Here is a 6,678-nt window from a genome sequence, read left to right as displayed (position 1 = left end):
AGTGTGCTGCCAGCCTGGTATGGCTCTTGGTTTGTCTTAGTCTGTTCAGGCTGCTATAACAAAATACCACAGACTGGGTGGCTTATAAACAACAGACATTTATTCCTCACAGTTCCGGAGGCTGGCAGTCTGAGATCAGGGTGCCAGCATGGTCAGGTGATGGTTCTTTTTCCAGTCACAGATTTCCTATTGTGTCCTTACGTGGTGGAAGGGGCAGAGGAGCTCCCTGGGGCCTCTTTTATAAGGGCACTAGTCCCATTCTTGAAGGTACTGCCCTTATGACCCAATCACCTCCCAAAGACCCCACCTTCTAATACCATCCTTTGGGGGTTAGGCTTTCAATGTATGAATTTGGGTGGGGAGACACACACGTTCAGACCATAGCATGGCTCACGTGGCAGGTTGTCCTGCCTCCTTGTCATCCCCATGGCATCCCCCCTGCCCCCAGTGCAGAGGACCACTCCCTCTGTGGATCACCTTGGCTCCCACCAGTGAGTTAAGTCTTAGCATTTTCACTCTGCTGTTGCTGTACATCTCGAGTATCCGCAGAGGTTGTCTGCCTCAGTGGTCCGCTTTATCTCCCAGGAGAACCGGTTACTGGTTTGACTACAGTGATTTGGTTTTGAGTGGTATGCCTCAACCCTGTTTCCCCCAGGCCTCTCATGTTGATGCCCTGCTTTTGCAGAACGTGAGGTTTTCCAGAAATGGATATAGTTGACCCTCATTATGAGCGGTTCCGTATTTGTGAATTTGCCTGCTCACTAAAATGTATTTGTAACATCCAGAGCAATACATGGGGCGCTTGCCCAGTCATTCGCACAGTGCACGTGCAGAGCCTCAGAAAGTTTGAGTTGCCAGGAATGCACGATCCCAGCTGAGGTTGGAGAAATTGGTGCTCTGCCGTCTTGTTTCAGTGCCCAGACCAGAAATAAGCGTTCTTTTCACAGTCTCTTTAGTGCCATATTTTTCGCATTTTTGTGCTTTTTTTATTGGTAATTTTGCCGTTTGCAGTGGCCTTGAAATGCAGGGCAGGAGTGTCTGTAGTGTTTCTAAGCACTAGAAGGCTGTGCTGGGCCTTATGGAGAAAATATGTTTGTTAGACAAGCTTCCTGCAGCGTGAGTAACAGTGCTGTTTGGCTATGAGTTCAGTGGATGAACCAACGATACATATTTGATAAGGTGTCTTTAAACAGAAACACACAAAACAAGGTTGTATATTGATTGGTTGCTGAAAATGTTGTGGCCAGAGGCTCGAAGGAACCTAACCCTGTAATTTCTCTTGGGGACAGTGATTTAGTAGTCACTAATTCGGTGGCCATGGTGACTTTATAGCACAAAACTACCACAAATAATAAGAAAGTAACATTTGTCAGAAACAGACTCACAGACTTAGAGAATGAACTTATGGTTACTGAGGGGAAGGGTGGAGGAAAGGGATAGTTAGGGAGTTGGGGATTGACATGTACACCTGCTGTATATAAAATAGGTAACCAACAAGGACCTACTGTGTAGCACAGGGAACTCTGCTCAATATCCTGTAACAACCTAAATGGGAAAAGAATTGGAAAAAGATACATGTATATGTATAACTGAATCATTTTGCTGTACACCTGAAACCAACACAACATTGTTAATCAACTATACTCCAATATAACATAAAGAGTTTAAAAAAAGAAATTAACGTTTGTGTCTCCCCAAAATTCATATGTTGAAACCTAATCCCCAGTGTGATGTCATTGGGAGGAGGGGCCTTTGGGAGGTGATGAGGTCATGAAAGCTGAGTCCTCATGGATGGGATTAGGGCCCTTATAAAAGAGACCCCAGAGAGCTCCACCAGATGAGGACACAGTGAGTAGATGGCCATCTGTGAACAGGAAGTGGGCTCTCACCAGACACTGAATCTCTAAGTAAGTGCCTTGATCTTGGACTTCACAGCCTCCGGAACTGTGAGAAGTAAATGTGTGTTGTTGATAAGCCACCCAGTCTGTGGTATTTTTGTTATAGCAGCCTGTGCTCACTAAGACAGACTATATGTATCTTTCATCACAGCAGAGGTGCCTATGCTGAAATGTCCTTCCTGTGCAAAAAATTAGCACATGTGGATTGTTCTGCCAGGTCTGTGCAGATGTTCTGCTTACGTTTTTAACGACAGGTTTTCTCTCCCAGGTGTAAGTAGCATGGTCAATGCAGGAGCGATGAGTGGCTCTGGAAACCTGATGGATTTCCTTGACGAGCCATTCCCTGGTGTGGGGACGTATGAGGACTTCCACACCATCGACTGTCTGAGGGAGAAGTCACGGGACACCGACAGACACAGAAAGGTACATGCTGTACATAAGGACACTTTGAGGGGAATCCCTTCGGAGGGCTGGGCCATGCTTTTCTCGGACAGTCACTGAGCTAGAGCTTGGGTTCATGTGTCGTGTGCTGAGCTAGGTTCTAGAGAAGAGAAGGGCTAGTGGGAGAGGCAGAGATGTGGACAGGTAATTCTAATACCAGGTGCTTTGGGTGGAAGGCTATGTCATACAGAGGTGTGGTGTGGAGGGCAAGGAGTGGGGCTCTGGAACCAGACAGATTGGGTACATCCTGACTTTGACATCTTTAGGCTGGCTGACTTTTGGGGTGCCATTTCTGGACCCCCATCTTCTCATCTGTAAGGATGGAGTTAATTATACCAGAAGATTAAATGGGGCTGTATGTGTATGAAAGCACATATTACAGTGCCTGGCCTCTAGTGGGCAGTCAATATATATTTTTATGGGCTGCAGTAAAGTTATATATCAAGTGCTGTGGGATCATTTAGGAGGGATGGTTAGGGAGGGAGTTTTTAGAGAGGGTGCGATTTCAGTGGGGTCTTGAAGGATGACTAAGAATTTGCCAGGCAGAGGAAGGGGAAGGGATTCTCATCAGGAGTGGCTCTTTTTTAGGTCACAGAGGCATGAAAGACCGTGGCACATTTAGGCAGTTCAAGGAGCTCTAAGGTTTGGTGGCAGATTCACGGAAGGGGAGGACTAGAGATGAGTCTGGCCACGTGGGCGATGGGGCCACATTGGGAACCACTGAGTAGACCATGAAGAGGAGTTTAGATTTCCTTTTTTTTTTTTTAAGATTTATTTTATTATTTTAAAATTTTATTTATTTATTTTTGGCTGCGGCGGGTCTTAGCAGCAGCACACGGGATCTTCGTTGAGACATGCGGGATCTTTTCGTTGTGGCGCGTGGGCTTCTCTCTAGTTGTGGTGGGCGGGTTTTCTCTCTCTACTTGTGGCTCACAGGCTCCAGGGTGCGTGGGCTCTGTAATTGTGGTCTGTAGTTGTGGCACACGGGCTGCAGAGCACGTGGGCTCTGTAGTTTATGGCACGTGGGCTCTCTAGTTGAGGCGCGCCAGCTCAGTAGTTGTGGTGCGTGGGCTTAGTTGCCCCACAGCATTTGGGATCTTAGTTTCCTGACCAGGGATCAAACCTGCGGCCCCTGCATTGTAAGGTGGACTCTCCACCACAGGACCACCAGGGAAGTCCCTGGATTTCCTACTTCCTTATTTATTTACTTGTTTATTTTTGGCTGTGTTGGGTCTTCATTGCTGCACGTGGGCTTTCTCTAGTTGTGGCGAGCGGGGGCTCCTCTTTGTTGTGGTGCGCTGGCTTCTCATTGAGGTGGCTTCTCTTGTTGTGGAACATGGGCTGTAGGCGCACGGGCTTCAGTAGTTGCGGTGCGTGGGCTCAGTAGTTGTGGCTCGTGGGCTCTAGAGCGCAGACTCAGTAGTTGGGGTGCACGGGCTTAGCTGCTCTGCAGCACGTGGGATCTTCCTGGACCGGGGCTGGAACCCGTGTTCGAGTTGGAATGGAAGGTGGATTCTCAACCACTGTACCACTGGGAAAGCCCTGGATTTCGTTTTCATGGCCATAGGATACAAGAGAGATGCACTGCCAGGGGAGAAACAGGAAGCTTGGAAATGAGCTCAGGAGAAAGAGGAAGAAGATGTGACAGAGGGCAGTGAAGTGCCGATGGAGAGAGGCTTGGGGTCCAGATCCTTCACAGGAGCCGTTGCCAGGATGGAGGTGGGCAGTGGGGCCAGGATGACGCCCTGGCTGTGGTCAGAAGAGGGTGATGCCTTGGATGATGAGAGGAGGGAAAGGGGACGCGGCAGGTTTCAGGGGGAGGCCACTGAGTTCGGTTTCAGGCGCTGTGAGTTTGAACTGTTTGTCCAGCCTGTGGCTGGAGCGGGTAGGCAGGCGAGAGAAGCCTGTGCAGTTCAAGGGCAGGGTCAGGGCTGTTGGTGGAGCATGAGGGGTCCTTGGCATGCGACTGGGTGCTGAAGCTTTAGAAGCGGCCCAGGTGGCCTGGGTCTGGAGAGAGAGAGGTCAGGAGCAGTTGGGGCCCAGAGCAGTGCCAGAGTTAGTGTGTTCTGGGGGGCGGGCTGGGGCTCAGTGACGGATGCTTAGCGGAAGCAGGTCGAGGTGAAGGAGGGCAGCCAGCAGAGTGGCCACAAGTGAAAGGCGGGAGAGAGTGGCGAGGACGGGGCCCCCGCCACGGAGGGGTCAAGTCGGAGACGAAGCAGCCGTGAGGGGGCCGTCGGCGACCGAGGGCGAGCAAATCCAGCGCAGCGCGTGTCCGCTCAGCGCCGGTTCCTTGGCTCGCAGCCTCGCCCGCGCGTGCGCATGCTGCATATGGCTGCTCCTGTGCTACAACAGCAGGGTCCAGTAGTTGCCACGGAGACCATCTGACCTGCCGAACTGAAAACATTTACCTTCTGTCTCTTTACAGAAAATGTTTGCCAGCCCTTGCTCTAAAGGGTTATGAGGGGAATGACGATCTCAGGAATGTAGGTTTCTGTTAACACAGGGAGGCAAACGGGTGCTCTTACAATGTGTTTAGATGCAACCATCTGCCTGGAAAGCGTGATCCAGGCTGGCTCATTCAGCCTTCTTGCTGTTAATCAAAACTACAATGAGGTATCAGCGCACACTGGTCAGAGTGGCCATCATCAAAAAATCTACAAACCACAGTGCTGGAGCGGGTGTGGAGAAAAGGGGACCCTCCTACCCTGTTGGTGGGAATGTAAGTTGATACAGCCACTATGGAGACCAGTATGGACGTTCCTTAAAAAACTGAAATTAGAGTTATCATGTGATCCAGCAATCCCACTCCTGGGCATGTATCCAGAGAAAACTCTAACTTGAAAATATACATGCACTCCAATGTTCATGGCAGCGCTATTTACAATTAGCAGTAATCATGCCTCGGATAAACCTCATTGGCTATGATACTGCCACTGCACAAAGCTAACAGCACTATTGACAATAGCCACGACATGGAAGCAACCTAAATGTCCACTGACAGAGGAATGGATAAAGAAGGTGTGGTACATATAGACAATGGAATATTACTCAGCCATAAAAAAGAATGAAGTAATGCCACTTGGAGCAACATGGATGGACCTAGAGATTATCATACTGAGTGAAGTAAGTCAGAGAAAGACAAATATCACATGATATTGCTTATATGTGGAATCTAAAAACATGGCACAAGTGAACTTATTTACAAAACAAACAGACTCACAGACATAGAAAACCAACTTATGGCTACCAAAGCGGAAAGGGGGTGGGGGAGGGATAAATTAGGAGTTCGGATTAACAGATACACACTACCGTATATAAAATGGATAAACAATAAGGTCCTACTGTATAGCACAGGGAACTATATTTAATATTTTGTAATAACCTATAATGGAAAAGAATCAGAAAAAGAATATATATATAGGTATAATTGAATCACTTTGCTGTACACCTGAAATTAACATTGTAAATCAATTATACTTCAGTTAAAAAAAGAAAGCTCTTGGGACTTCCCTGGTGGTGCAGTGGTTAAGAATCCACCTGCCAATGCAGGGGACATGGGTTTGAGCCCTGGTCTGGGAAGATCCCACATGCCACATGCCACGGAGCAACTAAGCCACAGCTACTGAGCCTGCGCTCTAGAGCCCACGAGCCACAGCTACTAAGCCCATGTGCCACAACTACTGAAGCCCACACGCCTAGAGCCTGTGCTCCTCAACAAGAGAAGCCACGGCAATGAGAAGCCCATGCACTGCAACGAAGAGTAGCCCCTGCTCGCCACAACTAGAGAAAGCCCGCACACAGCAACGAAGACCCAACGCAGCCATGAAGAAAGGAAGGAAAGGAAGGAAGGAAAGAAGGAAGGAAGGAGGGAGAGAGGGAGGGAGGGAGGGAGGAGGGAGGGAGGAAGAAAGGAAGAAAGAGAAAGAAAGTTCGTTCTTGTTGTTAACATATAGCTTGGAAAATGAAAGAAGGAATTGAATGAAGTCTTTGTCGAAGAGGGTCTTTTGTGAACAGACCTTACGATTTAGGCTAAAATAATTATTTGTATTCAAAACGGTGACACCGAAGTGATGTCTCCCTTCAGAATGGCTTTGAAATAATCAAAGATCACATCACACTTAGTGAGGTTTTTTTAATTAAGTGAATTTTTTGGGATTCTTTGGAGACTGCTATGGCATCTTTATAGCTCTGTGAACTAGAAAGCCCATTTAACCACTGTGCTAGGTAACTGAAAGAATCACATTAGCGGCAGTCTAGTTGCTTCATTATATTTGTTTTCTCAATCACCATGTTTCCTGAGGAAACAGTTTCAGAGAAGGAAGCCTGAATTGGAAAGTGT

At 48.1% G+C, this 6,678-nt stretch overlaps 1 pseudogene; it reads right to left on the bottom strand.

Moving 5' to 3' along the window:
* Positions 1-5,161: 5,161 nt before the first annotated feature.
* On the bottom strand, positions 5,162-5,284 carry LOC114891801 (annotated as a pseudogene).
* Between the last annotated feature and the right edge of the window lie 1,394 nt (positions 5,285-6,678).

This window comes from Monodon monoceros, unplaced genomic scaffold (genome assembly GCF_005190385.1).
Source record: "Monodon monoceros isolate NGI ecotype Baffin Bay Population unplaced genomic scaffold, NGI_Narwhal_1 Contig94_ctg1, whole genome shotgun sequence".
Classification (NCBI taxonomy): domain Eukaryota; kingdom Metazoa; phylum Chordata; class Mammalia; order Artiodactyla; family Monodontidae; genus Monodon; species Monodon monoceros.
Note: the sequence above shows the minus strand (reverse complement) of the source record. Positions and strands in the feature narration are given on the sequence as shown.